The 20,279-nt window shown below is 39.5% G+C and overlaps 1 long non-coding RNA gene across 1 annotated transcript in view; it reads left to right on the top strand.

Annotated features, from left to right (window-relative positions):
• The window catches only part of LOC125963944 (uncharacterized), a 117,343-nt gene extending 98,865 nt beyond the window's left edge, over window positions 1-18,478 (top strand). The window contains exon 3 of the long non-coding RNA XR_007476409.1: window positions 18,215-18,478. This is a non-coding gene — a long non-coding RNA (uncharacterized LOC125963944). The remainder of the gene's footprint in view (window positions 1-18,214) is intronic.
• The last annotated feature ends 1,801 nt before the right edge of the window (window positions 18,479-20,279 follow it).

Below are 20,279 nucleotides of genomic sequence, written 5' to 3'. Positions count from 1 at the left end.
CCTTTCCCCTCTTCCATCCCTGCTCTGTAACTCTCCTTCTCCACCCCACTCCCGGACTGTGTCTGTGGATATCTAGTAGCCTGAATCTGACAAGGAAGACCTAACGGTTATGGAGTTGGATATTGCTTAGGGTTCAGATCTGTGGTCTGCTTTTTGACATAATGTAGCCCCAAAGCAATTAGTTTCAATAGTAAAAGTCCTGACTCTCAGGCTTCTGGGCCCCTCTCCCAGCCACGTGGTAGGGAAAGGATAGGCAGGTGGAAAGGGAAAAAAAAAAAAAAGACTGTTTCTTCCCCGCTTCCTGCTTGTTTTAATTACTACTGAAAAGCTACAAATGGAAGATGTGATTTCCAGCTACCCAGCTATGAACTGATTTTCTGCCTCTCCAGCAAGCACATATCCCATAAGCCTTGGATGAGACTGGTGGGCAGGGGGAATGCTTGGCTGGGACCAGCTGTGTGTGTCCATCATAACCCCTTTGGTCCCCACTGGAAGTGGCAGCTCGAAGCTAGTAGTCTTGTCAGCTCTTGAAGTCAGAAGTGGGGAGAGAACAAAAGAAGAGACTCAGTAGTAGCAGCAGTGAAAAAAAAAAAAAGAAAATGTAGAAAAATAATCCTTAGAATGAATTTTTAAAAGCCTGTAATCTAGGGACTCTTAATTTGCAGCCCATGTGTGGGCCTCAAGGATTCTACAAGCCTCTTGAAATCATATGCAAAACTTGGTGTATATGGGCATTTTTCTGGGGAGGGGATCTGTGGTTTTCATCAGAGTCTCAAAATGCTTCATGATCCCCCAAAGTTAAAGTCCAGCAGTGTAATCGAGTTACCATTCTTTACAGGTGAGGAAACTAAGGCTAAGGAGGGTTTTATAAGATGTCCAAGGTCATACTCTAACTTAATGGTGGATCAGAATTTGGATTAATATCTCCAAACACTTGATCCTGTACATTTCCCACTCCACCACACATCCCCTTTGTCCTGGGTTTATGTTTAGAACTTGAGTGGTATGTTTGGTGGTGGTTTGAGGACATAGCTAGTTCCAAAAATATAGTACATTTTTTTTCATTGGTCTGTGATGTCTGACCATGTCTCCTCCCCACCACCCACCCCTTTGAGGGTCTTACTCTCCATTGGAACCCTTTTCTATTATTTCAACACATGATTTCCAACACATGATATCTATGAAGACCCCATCATATCACTTGATCTACCTGAAGATATGGTCCTTCTAAGATTGTGTCTGCAGCAGTACATAAAGTGGCTTTCAATAGTGGGGTAAAATCAGAGCAACACTCTTCATCTGGAGTAATCTTTCCTTTTGCTTCTATCTTCGGGTAAGCCCAATATCTTCATCAACCTTTGGTTTCCTTGATTATTTTTTATTTGCTTTTTGTTGAGATACAACGTACACATATTAAAATGTGTAAATTGTAGGTTTAGAGCTTGATGGATTTTTACATATGTATACATCTGTGTGACCACCATCCAGATCAAGGTATAGCACATTTATAGCAGCCCAGAAGCTTCCCTCATGCCCCTTTCCAATTAATATAAACCTCTCTTCTGGGGAGATCAGCTCTGTGCTTTGTGACCACCTAGAGGGGTGGGAGGGAGACGCAAGAGGGAGGAGATATGAGAATGTATGTATATGTATAGCTGATTCACTTTGTTATAAAGCAGAAACTAACACGCCATTGTAAAGCAATTATACTCCAGTAAAGACATTAAAAAAAAAAAAAAGTCTCTGCTCTAGGTAACTACTATTCTGACCTCTATTATGATAAATTTACTTTGTTGGTTCTTTAACAACATATAAGTACAACAGAATCATATAGTATGTATTCTTTTATATCTAGCCTCTTTTGCTCAACATAATTATCCATGTTGTAAAGTGTGGCAGGAGGGCATTCTTTCCCACTGCTGTGTAGTATTCTATCGGGTCTATCTACCACGTTTTATTTATCCATTTTTGTGCCACAGATTGTTTCCAGCTTTGGGCGGTTATGAAAAAGTTGCTATGGACATTCTTGTACAGTCTTCTGATGGACATAAGCACTCAGTTTCCCTGAGGAATGGAATTGTTGGTTCATTGTATATATGTGTGCTTGGATTTAGCAAATACTGACAGTTTTCTAAAGTGGTTGTACCCAACGCCCGCAATTTTAAGCCAGCCAACCTTAGCACCTACCTTAGACTTGATCTACTTGCCGGTGTCATTATCTGGATTCATCCCTGCCATAGTTTCTGCATTAACCCCTGTCCTAATCCCCAGTTCTCCCACCTTGGCTTTACCGAGTTATAAAAAGCTAGATATAGAACCACAGCAATCGTGAGGTTCAACCTCAATGTTTCAGAGGTAGAGAAAGTGAGGTCTGAGTGTAGCTGGGTGAGGAAGCTGTCCAGTGACGCCAAGCAAGTTCCCAGCTGACCTGGGATGAGAATGCACAGACAGTTCTTACTCATTTTGTTGATCTCCCAAGCTTAGGAAATCACCTGATATGTATCTGAAAGTACTCAAAGAATATTGTCAAAAAAAGAAAAATGAAATGGAAGGATTATTAGAGATCATTGAGTTCACTACTTGTCAGATTGTGAGAATGTGTAAGTCTGGTTTACAAGAAAGATTTTAGGTGGGACCCTGTTGAATAAAAAGTGAATCCGTTTCTTTTTATGGCTGAGTAATATTCCATTGTATATATGTGCCACATCTTCTTTATCCATTCATCTGTTGATGGACACTTAGGTTGCTTCCATGTCCTGTCTATTGTAAATAGAGCGGCAATGAACATATTGGTACATGACTCTTTTTGAATTATGGTTTTCTCAGGGTATATTCCCAGTAGTGGGATTGCTGGGTCGTATGGTAGTTCTATTTGTAGTTTTTTAAGGAACCTCCAAAAGAAACGAAATTGAGTTATTTGTAGTGAGGTGGATGGAGCTAGAGTCTGTCATACAGAGTGAAGTAAGTCAGAAAGAGAAAAACAAATACCATATGCTAACACATATATATGGAATCTAAGGAAAAAAAAAGGTCATGAAGAACCTAGGGGCAGGACAGGAATAAAGACGCAGATGTAGAGAATGGACTTGAAGACGTGGGGAGAGGGAAGGGTAAGCTGTGACAAAGAGAGTGGCGTGGACATATATACACTACCAAACGTAAAACAGATGGCTAGTGGGAAGCAGCCGCATAGCACAGGGAGATCAGCTCGGTGCTTTGTGACCACCTAGAGGGGTGGGATAGGGAGGGTGGGAGGGAGGGAGACGCAAGAGGGAAGAGATATGGGAACATATGTATATGTATAACTGATTCACTTTGTTATAAAGCAGAAACTAACACACCATTGTAAAGCAATTATACTCCAATAAAGATGTAAAAAAAAAAAAGTTAATCCGCTGTGAGGAAGGAATTTGCCCCTTAATCCTCCTTTAATCATTGCATTAGCTAAGGGGGAGAATGTCTCAATCTCCTGCTATATGTCACCTCATTAATAAGTGCCAATCTCTTTTCCAGATAAAGAGAGAGCAAGAGGCTCTAGCTAGATTTTCATAAGGTTTTGGTTTTTTTGCATTTTTATTTAACTTTTATGGTGGTTAACTTTTATTTGGAGGCGGAAATAGACATTTCTCTTCATGGCAGTGGTAGAAAGATTCCTTCTTTTCAAATATATCTTAGCATAAACAAAAAACAAGTGGGTTGACTGAAGAAAAAGGTTAAACAAATAATACTAAGTGGGGTATATGGATGTAGCAAAAAATCATGTAAGGCTAATCAACATTCATCTATTTCACACTTGCTATTGACTACATGGGGAAACAGAGCCCTGGGAGAAGAGACTTGAATGGCCCTTGGAATTGGTGGCTAGGGTCCTCAGTATAGCACTCTCTATGTACAAATCTGTTCGTAGTACGTGTTACTTTGGGAAGGAGAGACAGAACTGTAGCCCGAGATGCCCCATTTACAATAAAAGAGACTTGAGGGATTATCTGGGGGCATTTTAGAAGCGCTTCCACTGAATAAACTTGCCTTTCATAGAAGCCGCTGTAGCACCTTCTCTTATCTGTGCCAATATACACATTGCCAAATGCCTCCTTTAAGGTGCAGCTCTGCTTCTGCCTTGCCGCAGCTCACACAGCTTCCATGGCTCCCAGCTGACTTCCTTAGCCTGGCATTCAGAGTCCTCACAGCCAATTACCCTTTTCAGTTTCATCTCTCATCAGTCTCATCTTCCCTATACTGTCCTGCATTCCAGCCTTGCTGAACCACACAACTTCCCTAAGGATGTTTCCTGTTTTCCTTCCCCTGTGCATTCTTTTTGAGTGTTTCTTATATCTCGAATGCCCTTCCTTCATCTCTGACCATCCACATCCTACTGACTCATTCTTTCAAGAATCCTTTTATGATTCCTCCAACTGGATGTGAATTCTTCTCCCTTTACTGTAAGCAGGGTCCATTCTTTGCTGAACAGCCTGCCTAAATATAGTTGACAAAGTCCTGTTCAAATGACTTATCTCATTTTGTCATAACAAACCTATGGGCTGGGTATCATTATTAGGATTATCATTTTATAGCTGAGGATATTGAAGCACAGAGAGGTTAAATAATGTGCCCAAGGTCACACTGCTGACAGCAGCAGAGGCAGGGTTTGGACACAGGTCTTTTGGAGTCCAGAGCTCACACTCTTAACCAGGATTCCATCCTGACCACCCTTGCTGCCTGCAGCATTCTTTTTTTCCTCCTCTCTTTTGTACGTTTTTTAAAAATTGAAGTATAGTTGATTTACAGTGTAGATAGGTTCATTTGTGCCATAGTTTAGAGTCCACATATAAGTGATATCATATGCTATTGGTCTTTCTCTTTCTGAATTACTTCACCTAGTATGATAATCTCTAGTTGCGTCCATGTTGCTGCAAATGTAGCATTCTGCTTAGAGTTGGTTAAACGAATTCTAGAGAGCTCTCTGCTCAACTCTTCCTGAGATGTGGCAGTCATCAGGCATAAGTCTGAGATGAAGATAGAGATAGTAAATGCCTTTTTATGGCTGTCAGTGATTTGGGAAGCAGGGTCTGGCAAAGATGTCTGCCTTGCACCAGCCTGGCTTGTCCACGGAAACACAGTTTTGGCAGCTGTACAATCCTGGTAAGAAACCCATGGGAGCAGGGGAGGTACCAGGGTGCATTCTTTCTGTTCTGATGTAGGGAGAGCTCCTGGCCCATAGGAGGAATAGTTCCATCTTCAAGGAGAATGAGAGCTTGGCTCCTGTCCCTGAGCTGCCACAGCAGCAGCCTTGCACAGGCTGCTCTTGCCCAGGGATGCCATAAATCGCTGGGCCATGGACTTGACAGCCAGCCGCGATGTGATCAGAAAGCCAACAGGAGACAATGCCAAGCCTTTGGTGGCTATTTCCTGCATGTTCCTCTCATCCATCATGCCAGGCAGAGTAGTCACTGGGCCAGTCACCTTCTTTCCAGATGGGAACTCAGGGGTCAGACAATCAAGTCCCAGCTGGGGAGAGGGCATTAACCCTTTCAAAGCAGTAATCCTTTATTTTTCACATGCATTATCTTAATTCCCATTCATTCATTCATTGATTTATTGAACAAGTAGTTATGACACAACTTTCAGGATCCAGGCATCTTTTTCTGACATCTTCTAAAGAAGAGGGGGAAGAAATGCTCTCCTTTTACAGATTAGGGGACTGGGAGGGGAAGCTATGGAAAGCAGTGCATCAGGCAAAGCCTTAAATTTTAGTTCTCAGACTCCTGTTACCATTGGAGAGAAGCTAGGAAAATAATTTCCCCTCTCTGAATGAGAGTTTACTTGTTGCTTTTCATGAATTATCTATCTTTAAAGTTCATTGTTAAAAAAAAAATGGTATACTTGCATATGATTGGAATTTAAACTTTCTAAAAGGTATAAGACCAAGCAAAACTCTTCTTCACCTCTCCTCTGGGGCTCTGATTCGTCTCTTTAAAGATGATAACACTTTTTATGGAAAACAGTTTGTGTGTGTGTGTGTGTGTGTGTGTGTGTGTGTGTGTGTGTATGAAACAAATGGAAATATGCTGAACCTTGCCTTTTTAACTAAACAGTATGTCTTGGAAATCTTTCCATGTCAGCAAGATAGATCTAACTCGTTCTTTTTAAAGGATGCTTATTATTACATTGTAGGGATATACAACAATTAATGATTTGACCCCTTTGCTATTGATAGATACTTAAGTAGTTTATTTTTTGTTCTTTTATTGTTGCTTTATAAAGAATGCTGCAATGAATTTCATTGTGCATATATCTTGGCACACATTTTGGTAAATTCCTAGCAAAGAAACTGCTGAGTCAAAAGGTAAGTGAATGTTAATTATTGATAGCTATTGCTGTATTGTCTTCCAAAATTTGCCTTGATTAACATTCCAACCAACAGGGATGTGAGTGCCTATTTCGTAACAGCTTTCCCTTTATTGGTCATTGTTTTTGGCCAACCCTATAAAACCTATTTTAAAATAGGTAGGTAGAATCCTAATGCCTCTAAATTTCCCCTCCACTTGAAATTTTTGTTGTTGTTACCTTCTGAGCTATTATATATGCCTATTTATGTTTGGTTTGTTTTCTTTATTCTGTGTGATGCTAGTGAAAACATAACTGTCCATCTGTATAATAATAAAGATTTATTATTTTTTTAATTTATCTAACAATGTAAGAAAAAAAGGCAAGTCCCCCTGTGTCAACTTCTCAGCTGAGGCTGCAGTAGCCAAAATGTGAGGGCAGAAGGGAGAGAGCGGTGCCAGTGTGGCAGGGGTAACAGTTAAGAGTGAGTTCCTGGGGCACTTAATTATTCCACAAGGGTCTGACACATATGGGTCCTAGTCTTCTGACCGTAAGCTTCTAGAAGCAGTGTTCAAGTCTCCTTCCATGGCGCTTGTCCCTACAGAACTCAGTCCGAAATGACTGAGGCCCAGATGTTGCAGGACTCCTTGGGCAGACATGGCTTATTGGCAGGGTGCTATAAACAAAAACTCTCTAACATTGGAAACTGTTCAAAGCTCTGATACTTCCTTCTGTCTATGCCACTAACCCCCTGGGTGATCCTGGGCAAGTCTCTTCACTCCTATGGGTCTCAGGTAGATTATCTGTAAAGCAAAATTAGGGATCAGACTATATCAGTTCTCATTATCGAAGTGCTGTTTGTGACCTGCTAATGGACCAGAATATGGTTTTTCTGCTTACTTTTAGTTTTAATATAGTTTTTATTTTTTAATCAAAGTTTCAAGTCAAATATTTCTGACAAGGTTATCATGAAAAACACACTACCTTCCTAATAATTGTAAATACTTTTAACTTAAAAAATGTTTATCTCTAAGGAACATCATATAGGGCCTCTTTGTGATTTTTCAGTTTAGACATATCACTTTATAACCCACCATGGAAGATAAAAAGTTACCTTTCACCAAGAAGCACCTCCCCCATGCACACAAGTACATTTTCCATTCTTCTACCCTTTTATGTACTTACTGCATTGTTAGTTGCATGAATATTCCACGTTTATATTCCATGAGCACTCTTCACTGCTGAGCTACGTTATGACAATTACTTTTTCTTTCCTCTCTAACTTTCTGCTTTTTGTAGAGCTAATGATTGTCTCTGTTTAATTTGTTTAGATTTGTTTTTTACTTGACAGAGCTCATTTTATTTTATTATTTTAAACATCTTTATTGGAGTATAATTGCTTTACAAAGTTGTGTTAGTTTCTGCTGTATAACAAAGTGAATCAGCTATATGTATATATATATCCCCATATCTCCTCCCTCTTGCATCTCCCTCCCACCCTTCCTTTCCTACCCATCTAGGTGATCACAAAGCATCTAGCTGATCTCCCTGTGCTATGCAGCTGCTTCCCACTAGCTATCTATTTTAATTTAGGTAGTGTATATATGTCCTTGCCACTCTACACTTTGTTCCAGCTTACCCTTCTCCCTCCCCGTGTCCTCAAGTCCATTCTCTGTGTATGTGTCTTTATCCCTGTCCTGCCCCTAGGTTCATTAGACCATTTTTTTTTTTGATTCCATATATATGAGTTAGCATATGGTATTTGTTTTTCTCTTTCTGACTTACTTCACTCTGTATGACAGAGTCTAGGTCCATCCGCCTCACTACAAATAACTCAATTTCGTTTCTTTTTATGGCTGAGTAATATTCCATTGTATATATGAGCCATATCTTCTTTATCCATTCATCTGTCAATGAACACTTAGGTTGTGCCATGTCCTGGCTATTGTAAATAGGGCTGCAGTGAACATTTTGGTACATGACTCTTTCTGAATTATGGTTTTCTCAGGGTATATACCAGTAGTGGGATTACTGGGTCATATGGTAGTTCTATGTTTAGTTTTGTAAGGAACCTCCATACTGTTCTCCATAGTGGCTGTATCAATTTACATCCCCATCAACAGTGCAAGAGGGTTCCCTTTTCTCCACAACCTCTCCAGCATTTATTGTTTGTAGATTTGTTTGATTATGGCCATTCTGACTGGTGTGAGGTGATACCTCATTGTGATTTTGATTTGCATTTCTCTAATGATTAGTGATGTTGAGCATCCTTTCATGTGTTTGTTGGCAATCTGTATATCTTCTTTGGAGAAATGTTTATATAGATCTTCTGCCCATTTTTGGATTGGGTTTTTTGTTTTTTGATATTGAGCTGCATGAGCTGCTTGTATATTTTGGAGATTAGTCCTTTGTCATTTGCTTCATTTGCAAATATTTTCTCCCATTCTGAGTAATATGGTTTCCTTTACTGTTTTTTTTTTTTTTTGTCTTGTTTATGGTTTCCTGTACTGTGCCAAAGATTTTAAGTTTCATTAGATCCCATTTGTTTATTTTGTTTTTATTGCCATTTATCTAGGAGTTGGGTCAAAAAGGATCTTTCTGTGATTTATGTCATAGAGGGTTCTACCTGTGTTTTCCTCTAAGAGTTTTGTAGTGTCTGGCCTTATATTTAGGTCTTTAATCCATTTTGAGTTTATTTTTGTGTATGGTGTTAGGAAGTGTTCAAATTTCATTCTTTTACATGTAGCTGTCCAGTTTTCCCAGCACCACTAATTGAAGAGGCTGTCACTTCTCCATTATATATTCTTGCTTCCTTTATCAAAGATAAGGTGAACATATGTGCGTGGGTTTATCTCTGGGCTTTCTACCCTGTTCCATTGATGTATATTTAAGTTTTTGTGCCATTACCATACTGTCTTGATTACTGTATCTTTGTAGTATAGTCTGAAGTCAGGGAGCTTGATACCTCCAACTCCATTTTTCTTTCTCAAACTTGCTTTGGCTATTCAGGGTCTTTTGTGTTTCCATACAAATTGTGAAATTTTTTGTTCTAGTTCTGTGAAAAATGCCATTGGTAGTTTGATAGGGAGTGCATTGAATCTGTAGATTGCTTTGCGTAGTATAGTCATTTTCACAATGTTGATTCTTCCAATCCAACAACATGGTATATCTCTCCACATGTTTGTAACATCCTTAATTTCTTTCATCAGTGTCTTATAGTTTTCTGCATACAGGTTTTTGTCTCCTTAGGTAGGTTTATTCCTAGGAATTTTATTCTTTTTGTTGCCATGGTAAATGGGAGTGTTTCCTTAATTTCTGTTTCAGATTTATCATCATTAGTGTATAGGAATGCAAGAGATTTCTGTGCATTAATTTTGTATCCTTGTACTTTACCAAATTCATTGGTTAGCTTTAGTAGTTTTCTGGGAGCATCTTTAGGATTCTCTATGTATAATATCATGTCATCTGCAAACAGTGACAGTTTTACTTCTTTTCTGTTTTGGATTCCTTTTATTTCTTTTCCTCTCTGATTGCTGTGGCTATAACTTCCAAAACTGTGTTGAATAATAGCAGTGAGAGTGGGCAACCTTCTCTTGTTCCTGATTTTAGAGGAAATAGTTTCATTTTTCACCATTTTAAATGAGGTTGGCTGTGGGTTTGTCATTTATGGCCATTATTATGTTGAGGTAGTTTTCCTCTATGCCTGCTTTCAGGAGAGTTTTTATCATAAATTGGTGTTGAATTTTGTCAAAAGCTTTTTCTGCATCTATTGAGTTGATCATATGTTTTTTCTCCTTCAGTTTGTTAATATGGTGTCTCACATTGATTGATTTGCATATATTGAAGAACCCTTGCATTCCTGGGAATAACCCCACTTCATCATGGTGTATGATCCTTTTAATGTGCTGCTGGATTCTGTTTGCTAGTGTTTTATTGAGATTTTTGCATCCATGTTCATCAGTGATATTGGCTTGTAGTTTTCTTTTTTTGTGACATTTTTGTCTGATTTTGGTATCAGGGTGATGGTGGCCTCGTAGAATGAGTTTGGGAGTGTTCCTGCCTCTGCTATATTTTGGAAGAGTTTGAGAAAGACAAACTTAGCTCTTCCCTAATGTTTGATAGAATTCGCCTGTGAAGACATTTGGTCCTGGGCTTTTGTGTGTTGGAAGATTTTAAATCACAGTTTCAATTTCGGTGGGTGTGATTGTTCTGTTTATATTTTCTATTTCTTCCTGGTTCAGTCTTGGAAGCTTGTGCTTTTCTAAGAATTTGTCCATTTCTTCCAGGTTTCCTCTTTTATTGGCATATAGCTGGTTGTAGTAATCTCTCATGATCCTTTGTATTTCTGAAGTATCAGTTGTTACTTCTTTTTCTTTTCTAATTCTGTTGATTTCTTCTCCCTTTTTTTCTTGATGAGTCTGGCTAATGGTTTACCAATTTTGTTTATCCTGTCAAAGAAACAGCTTTTAGTTTTATTGATCTTCGCTGTTCTTTCCTTCATTTCTTTTCATTTATTTCTGATCTGATTTTTATGATTTCTTTCCTTCTGCTACCTTTGGGGTTTTTTTTGTTCTTCTTTCTCTAATTGCTTTAGGTGTAAGGTTAGGTTGTTTATATGAGATTTTTCTTGTTTCTTGAGGTAGGATTGTGTTGCTATAAACTTCCCTCTTCGAACTGTGTTTGCTGCAACCCATAGCTTCTGGGACATCATGTTTTCATTGTCATTTGTTTATAGGTATTTTCTGATTTTCTCTTTAATTTCTTCAGTGAATTCTTGGTAATTTAGTAGCATATTGTTTAGCCTCCATGTGTTTGTATTTTTTACAGTTTTTTCCTGTTATTGATATCTAGTCTCACAGCGTTGTGGTCGGAAAAGATGCTTGATGCGATTTCAATTTTGTTAAATTTACTAAGGCTTGATTTGTGACCCAAGATGTGATCTATCCTGGAGAATGTTCCATGGGCACTTGAGAAGAAAGCGTATTCTGTTGTTTTTGGATGGAATGTTCTATAGATATCAGTTAAGTCCCTCTTTTTAATGTGTCATTAAAGCTTGTTTTTCCTTATTTATTTTCTGTTTGGATTATCTGTCCATTGGTGAAAGTGGGGTGTTAAAGTCCCCTACTATGATTGTGTTACTGTCAGTTTTCCCTTTTATGGCTGTTAGTTTTTGCCTTCTGTATTAAGGTGCTCCTATGTTGGGTGCATAAATATTTACAATTGTTATATCTTCTTCTTGGATCGATCCCTTGATCATTATGTAGTGTCCTTCTTTGTCTCTTGTAATAGTCTATTTTAAAGTCAATTTTGTCTGATATGAGAATTGCTGCTCCAGCTTTCTTTTGATTTCCGTTTGCATGGAATATCTTTTTCCATCCCCTCACTTTCATTCTATATGTGTCCTTAGGTCTGAAGTGGGTCTCTTGTAGACAGCATATCTTGTTTTTGTATCTTGTTTTTGTATCCATTCAGCCAGCCTGTGTCTTTTGGTTGGACCATTTAATCCATTCACCTTTAATGTAATCAATATGTATGTTCCTATTACCATTTTCTTAATTATTTTGGGTTTGCTTTTGTAGGTTCTTTGCTTCTCTTGTGTTTCCCAGCTAGAGAAGTTCCTTTAGCATTTGTTGTAGAGCTGGTTTGGTGGTGGTGAATTCTCTTAGCTTTTGCTTGTCTGTAAAGCTTTTGATTTCTCCATTGAATCTGAATGAAATCCTTGCCAGCTAGAGTAATCTTGGTTGTAGGTTTTCCCCTTTCATCACTTTAAATATGTCCTGCCACTCCCTTCTGTCTTGCAGAGTTTCTGCTGAAAGATCTGCTGTTAACCTTATGGGGTTTCCTTTGTATGTTATTTGTTCCTTTTCCCTTGCTGCTTTTAATATTTTTTCTTTGTAATTAATTTTTGATAGTTTGATTAATATGTATCTTGGTGTGTTTCTCCTTGGATTTATCCTGTATAGAACACTCTGCGCTTCCTGGACTTGATTGAATGTTTCCTTTCCCATGTTAGGGAAGTTTTCAACTATAATCTCTTCAAATATTTTCTCAGACCCTTTTTGCCTTCTTCTTCTAGCACCCATATAATTAGAATGTTGATGCATTTAATGTTGTCCCAGAGGTTTCTGATACTGCCTTAATTCTTTTCATTCTTTTTTCTTTATTCTGCTCTGTCATAGTTATTTCCACTATTTTATCTTCTAGGTCACTTATCCGTTCTTCATTCTCAGTTATTCTGCTATTGATTCCTTCTAGAGAATTTTTAATTTCATTTATTGTGTTGTTCATCATTGTTTGTTTGCTCTTTAGATCTTCTATATCCTTGTTAAACGTTTCTTGTATTTTCTCCATTCTGTTTCCAAGAGTTTGGATCATCTTTACTCTCATTACTTTGAATTCTTTTTCAGGGAGACTGCCTATTTCCTCTTAATTTGTTTAGTCTTTTGAGTTTTTACTTTACTCCTTCATCTGCTGCCTATTTCTCTGTCTTCTCATTTTGTTTAACTTACTGTGTTTGGGTCTCCTTTTCATAGTCGGGAGGTTCGTAGTTCCCATTGTTTTTGATATCTGCCCCCAGTGGCTGAGGTTGTGTAGTCTTCTTCGTGGAAGTTTCTGGTGCCTGTGTTCTGGTGGGTGGGGCTGGATCTTGTGTTTATCATGGGCAGGGCCACGTCTGATGGTTTGATTTAGGGTGTCTGTGAAGTTAGTGTGATTTTAGGCAGCCTGTCTGCTAATGGGTCGGGTTGTGTTCCTGCCTTGCTAGTTGTTTGGCATAGGACGTCCAGCCCTGGAGCTTGCTGGCTGTTGGGTGGAGCTGGGTCTTAGCGTTGAGATGGAGATCTCTGGGAGAGCTCTCGCCGATTGATATTACGTGTGGCTGGAAGGTGTCTGATGTTCCAGTGTTCTGAACTTGGCTCTCCCACCTCAGAAACTCAAGCCTGACACCAGGCCGGAGCACTAAGGCCCTGTCAGCCACATGGCTCAAGAAATGAGAGGAAAAGAGAAATAAAAATTAATAAGTATAAAATAATAAAAGAAATTATTAAAATAAAAGAGTAATAATAAAAATTAAAAAAGAACAGAGCAACCAAACCATAAACAAATCCACCAAAATGTTAACAAGCTCTAAAAACTATACTAAGATAAACATAAGAATCAGAAACGAATCAGTCGCAGAGAGCAAATCTGAAGTCTTCAGTTGCTACCAAAGTCCACCGCCTCAGTTTTGGAACGATTTTTTGGTTATTCAGGTATTTCACAGATGCAGGGTACATCATGTTCATTGTGGGGATTTAATCCACTGCTCCTGAGGCTGCTGGGAGAGATTTCCCTTTCTCTTCTTTGTTCACATGGCTCCTGGGGTTCAGCTTTGGTTTTGGCCCTGCCTCTGCATGTAGGTCACCCTCAGGCATCTTTTCCCCACTCAGACAGGAGGAGGTTAATGCAGAGGCTGATTAGGGGGCTCTTTGCTCATTGATGCCAGGTGGAGGGAGGGGTCTGGTAGGTATAGTTGGAATGAGGTGCGGGCCTGTGGCAGGAGAGGCCAGAGTGACGTTGAAACATCCTGGGATGTGCCGTGTGTTCTCCAGGGGAAGTTGTTCCTGGATCTTGGGACCCTGGCAGTGTGGTGCTGCAGTGGTTCCTTGGGGGTGTGTGTGGATAGTGACCTGTGCTTGCGCAGAGGATTCTTGGTGGCTGCAGCAGCAGCATTAGCATTTCATGCCCGTCTCTGGAGTCAGAGCTGATAGCCGTAGCTGACGCCCATCTCTGAAGCTCATTTAGATGGTGCTCTGAATCCCCTCTCCTTGCACATTCCGAAACAATGGTCTCTTGACTCTTAGGCAGGTCTAGACTTTGTCTCTCGCTCCCTTCTGCCCAGCTGTGGTGCATAGTTCCCCTTCAGGCTGTGTTCACGCAGCCAACCCCAGTCCTCTCCCTGGGATCCGACCTCAGAAGCCCAAACCTCAGCTTCCAGTCCCCACCCGCCCTGGTGGGTGAGCAGACAAGCCCCTCAGGCTGGTGAGTGCTGGTCGGCACCGATCCTTTGTGCAGGAGTGTCTGCACTTTGCCCTCTGCACCCCTTTGCTGTGCTCTTCTCCATGGCTCTGAAGATTCCCCCTGCCCCTGCCCACCCTGTTGTCTCCACCAGTGAAGGGACTTCCTAGTGTGTGGAAACTTTTCCTCCTTCACAGCTCCCTGCCAGAGGTGCAAGTCCCTCCCTAGCCTTTTGTCTCGTTTTTTCGTTTTTCTTTTGCCCTACTCAGGTACGTGGGGATTTCCTTGCCTTTTGGGAAGTCTGAGGTCTTCTGCCAGACTTCAGTAGGTGTTCTGTAGGAGTTGTTCCACATATCAGTTTGGTTTTTTAAAATGTAATTTTCCATAATGTATCCCCAAGTAGCTTCCCCCCTCCCCCCATACTCATCACAATCTCCTCTCTTTACACTGATTATACATATTATTTATTCTTCTCAATTCAGTATTTTTGGAGACATCACTGTTAGAAACTTCTGACTTGCTTTAATCTGGACTTAATGGTCTCTGAGTCTGCTCTCATTCTGGGGTCTCTCTTTTCATCCTGAGTTATTCCTTCTCCTCTTTCTCATTTTGAATCCTGGGTCTGCCTCTTTCTCACTTTACTTCCTCATCTTGGTGAAGCACTTCATTCAGTACTTTTCTTCTAAAACGTGCACAGGATAAAAATTAAAGTAATTTGCATGTCTGAAAATATCTCTCATTTGTCTCTCTCTATTTAATTGACGTTCCGGTTGGGTATAGAATTCTGGATTGGAAATTATTTTCCCTTATGATTTGAAGGCATTTATTCCACTTTCTTCTAGCTTCTAGGGTGCTGTTGATAAACCTGAAGCCTATCTGCTTGTTCATTCTTAATATGTAACCTGTTTTTTCTTTTCCTCTCTGAAACCTTTAGATCTTTTGTTTATTCCCAGCATTCTGAAATTTTCATTATTGTGCTTTGGCTTAGCCGTATTTTTATCCCTGAGGGTCTTTAGTGAGTCTTTTAATCTAGAAACTCAGGTTATTTTGGTTATGGGAAATTCATCTGAATTTATTTCTTTGATTATTTTCTCTCCACTATTTCCTCTTTTCTCAGAACTCTTCTCATATAGATGTTGCATCTTGTAGAGGGATTCTCTATTTTTATTGCATTTTGTTATTTCCTTTTTTTTTTTTTTTTTTTTGCTTTTCCATTTGGGAGATGTCTTCAGCTTTATCTTTCAGTCCTTTTTTTAGCTTTTCATTTCTCCTATCATATTTTTAATTTCTAAGAGTTCTTTCATGTTTTCTAATTACGCCTTTAACAGCATTGCATTTTTACTTTATGAATGCAATCTCCCTCCTTCTGTCTCTGAGGCTATTAATTGCAGCTTTGTTGTTGTTGTTGTTTTTTAAGGTTTTCATCTTCCTGAATAGTCTCTGTTTCACCAAGTTGCTTTTCCCCTTATCTGTTTGCTGTCTCGTTGTCTGTCATTCATTTTAAAGGCTTTCTTCAGATACCTTGTCATCTGTGGCTATCTGTTCATATTTAGGAATGGGAACCAAGAAACTATTTGGAATCTTTGTGTATGTGTACACTCTTGCATTTTTAGGCTATCAGTTTGGGCTACTTCATGGGAGAAGTTCTGGTGTTGGCATCTTCGAGTCTTTTATTCTTGAGCTGGTTAGATTCCTCACATAAGCTCCTTCCAGTGTCTTGCCTGGAGAATACGGCTGCCATGGTTTTGGTAGTCCAATTGGAGAAAAAACTAGAAGTCTCAGAATTCAGGTTTAACTACTCACTTAGTACCCTTGCTTTGAGTATAATACCCTCTTTCTCAATTCTTCCTGATGCTTGCATATTCAGAGATCTTGGTTTTATTCATTCTTCAGAATAAACTTCCAATTTTATGTCAGGGTCAGTTAAAGGCACTTTCCCAGCTATGCAGATTGGAGGAGGACATCTGGGAGCTAATGTTTTTTTAACCTTTTGTAATGGAAAATTTCAAACATAAACCAAAGTGAGGAGTGTAATGAACTCCCATCTTCCTAACACCCAGCTTCAGTACTTACAAATATTGTTTCAATTTCAACTACTTTAAATGTACTTATAACCCATCCTCCTCTATTCAGCCCTGCCTTTGCCTCCTGTCCAGTGGAGCTGGTACCACCAATCCTGGAGCTTTTTGGAATTTCTTTAGTGTAAACTGTGTTGCTTTTATTTTTTTCCCCTGCACAACCACATTAGAATTCTGCTTTCTTGGTTTTACTAATGCAGTTACCACTTTTCTTTCTGCTTTACTAGGTTTTTATTGTTATTGTCTCTTCTTTCAGTGTCTTTGCTGCACTGAAATTTCAGTTTCCCCACATAGGTCACACTCTCTGATGTCTGAGATTTTAAATAAACTCCACCTAGAACTTTATTTCCCCAGCTCTTTGATGGGTTGCTCCTTTATGTCTCACTTCAGTCTTCACATTCTTCTAGAAATTCTCCCTGACCTCCTGGTTCAGGGCCCCTCCTCTGCCTTCTCATTTCACCGTCTACTTTACCCCACCCAGCACTTCTCTCACTGCATTGTAATTGCTTTTCTCCTTCATTAGACAGTGAATTCTGGGAAGGTAGATATCTATTCCAGCACATAATATAGATAGAGCAAAGAGTTGTTAGATATATACTATGTGCCAGAAATTAAGTGTTTTTCATATACCAACTTATTTATCTTTCAGAATAATCCTCAGATGTTGGCACTATTATTTTTTTATTGAGGTATAGTTGATTTACAGTGTTTCAGGTTACAGCAAAGTGATTCAGTTATGCATACATATATAAATATATATTCTTTTTCAGATTCTTTTCCATTATAGGTTATTACAAGATATTGAATATAGTTCCCTGTGCTATACAGTAGGTTCTTGTTGTTTACCTGTTTTATCTGTAGTAGTGTGTATCTGTGAATCCCAAATTCCTAGTTTGTCTCTCCCCTCCTTTCCCCTTTGGTAACCATAAGTTTGTTTTCAAAGTCTGTGAGTCTGTTTCTGTTCTGTAAGTAAGTTCATTTGTTATCATTTTTTTTAGATTCCACATATAAGTGATATCATATGGTATTTGTCTTTCTCTATTTGACTTACTTGACTTAGTATGATAATCTCTAGGTCCATCCATGTTGCTGCAAATGGCATTATTTCATCCTTTTTTATGCCTGAATAATATTCCATCGTACGTATGTACTGCATCTTTTTTATCCATTCATCTGTTGATGGACGCTTAGGTTGTTTCCATGTCTTAGCTATTGTAAATAGTGCCACTATGAATATTGGGTTGCATGTATCTTTTTGAATTAGAGTTTTCTCTGGATATATGTCCAGGAGTAGGATTGCTGGATCACAGGGTAACTCTGTTTTATGTTTTTTAAGGAACCTCCATACTTTTCTCCACAGTGGCAGTACCAATTTACATTCCCACCACCAGTATAGGAGGGTTCCCTTTTCTCCAGCACCCTCTCCAGCATTTATTATTTGTAGACTTTTTGATGATGGCCCTTCTGACTGGTGTGAGGTGATGCCTCATTGTAGTTTTGATTTGCATTTCTCAAATAATTGGTGATGTTGAGCATCTTTTCATGTGCCTGTTGGCCATCTGTATGTCTTCTTTGGAGAAATAGCTATTTAAGTCTTCTGGCCATTTTTCAATTGGGTTGTTTTCTTTTTTGTTGTTGTTGAATTTTACATGCTATTTGTATATTTTGGAAATGAATCCGTTGTTGGTCACATCATTTGCAAATATTTTCTCCCATTCTGCAGGTTGTCTTTTCACTTTGTTTATGGTTTCCTTTGCTGTGCAAAAGTTTAATTAGGTCCCATTTGTTTATGTTTGCTTTTGTTTCCATTACTCTAGGAGAAATGCTGGCACTATTATTATCCCCAACTTATATATGAGAAAACTGAGGCATTGTTATTCAGTAAGTTGCCCAACTTCACATCACCAGTAAGTAGAAGAGGAGCCAGGAATGGAATTCATGCTGTCTACTTCCAGAACCTGTCAGGTAAAGGGTATTTCAGATCTAGTGGTAGAATAAATGAGCTCATGAAGGTGTGATTGAACTGACCAGGCAGGTCCAGGGCACTAATAAAGTTAGAAAGCCCCATCTGACCACTTCACTAAGAGCACTTCTGTCTTACCCCATGGCACTGGATATTTCCAGTCTGTGACAAAAAGATTGAAGATCACTGCTATTCATAATGATAGATATTCATCTGCTGCCTGCTTTCTGGACACCCAGGGAAGAGACTTTCAGAATCTGAAATTCAGAATCAATTCTGAATCAGTGGTCTTACAGAATCTGCTCAAATACAGAATCTGAATTTAATTCTTATCAGGATTCTATCCTCTCAAGAGTCTAGTGGAGTGCCTAGCGTTCAGTAGATTTGCAGTATATGTTAAAAATTGCAGTAAATCAGTCAGATCAATTGCAATAAGTCAGATCAATTGAAAAATCAGTCCTCAATCACTGAGTGCCAAGTTAGAAGACATTTTAAGCCCACCTCATACCTGGGAAATAAGCATTAAAAAATTATAAGGTCAGGGTTTGTTTCTACCCTCCTGTTCCCTTTTAGTATCTACTCTTCCTTGTCCTGGTACCACCCTAAAATATGTCGTGTACAAATGCTGTTCATCTGTGTGCCCTGCTCATTTCCCCAAGACACCTGACCTGGAATGTCTTCTCTGCATATCAATCAACTAGTATTTATTTATTGAAAGAGTGTCTTTAGAGTACCTACTAAATGCCAGGAGTTTAGTGGTGAGAAAAAATGCGTGTGATCTGTAGGGATTGTCAGGTCTTTGAATTCCCATTGTGTGCTTTGTCATAGGCTTGGCTTAGTAAGGGATACGATTAGACATGATGATATCTCTGCCCTCCAGGAGCTTACAGTCTGGGTGAGAAAGCAGAACGAAAAATTAGAGCATCGTTAAAAACTAAACTGTTGGACACTTTGCATAATGCAGCAGGCTCTCCAGAAAGGGAGATAGCAGTGTGGGTTAGGGTTTAGCACGTACCACAGGAATGTGAACACAAAGACTAAGGGTGAGGAATCAAAGATTAGAGAGTTTCTTTATAACTGTCTAGCTTTTCCGCTGGAATGTCAAGACCGTGTCTCCGTTGGTTACCCTGTATCACCAGTGTCTAAAGCAGTACTTAATAAATGGCTGTTGAATAAATGAATGAATGAATGAGTTTGCCTTAGGGAGGAGGAGGAGATGAAGGAGGCAGATGAGGCAGAGCCAGAGCATGGGCTGTACTTTTCTCCCCTGAGGATATGGTTCTGATGGTCCAGGTGTTAGTAAATTATGTCATAAACTAACCTCTGAAAATCCCTTCCTGCCCTGAAAACCTCTGGTTCTGTTGAGTCTAATCCCTATAGAAATGCTAATAGTTGATAGTAGCTTAATGTTGGATTCCTTCTAGAGCTATGTGCACTTTAACACTGGACTCCTGAAGACGCCTGCATCCCTAACTGGAGGAATTTTAGGTGCTGAGACAGAACCAGATGGGGAGATATTTGTAGGCTGCAAGGGATGAGTCCCTGAGTATTAGCTCACAAGCCTTTCTCTACTCTATCACCAACAAGGGTGACTCAGGAAGAATGATTTTGGCAGCCATTCTTCTAACTGCAGGGAAAGTGGGAGTTTTAGAGTTTCTTCCAGTTTATTCCTCCTCTCTCCTCCTCCCCCCTTCCCCGTTTCACCCATCTTCCCTCTCTCCCTTCCTCCCTCCTCTCCTTCCCCCTCCCTCCCTTTCTTCTCCTCTTACTCCTTTTCTCTGAGTCAACCAATGGGCATCTCACCCCATGGTCCCCTAAATTATGTTCTATAACTTGTCTGCCAGCTCTAATTTCCATCAGTGATGGGCTTATAAACCTTAACTCCTGGCTGGCAAGTGGTCCCCCAGGCTTATAAGAGA

Source organism: Orcinus orca, chromosome 3 (genome assembly GCF_937001465.1).
Source record: "Orcinus orca chromosome 3, mOrcOrc1.1, whole genome shotgun sequence".
Taxonomy (NCBI): domain Eukaryota; kingdom Metazoa; phylum Chordata; class Mammalia; order Artiodactyla; family Delphinidae; genus Orcinus; species Orcinus orca.
This window is presented reverse-complemented; position numbering and strand designations above follow the sequence as displayed.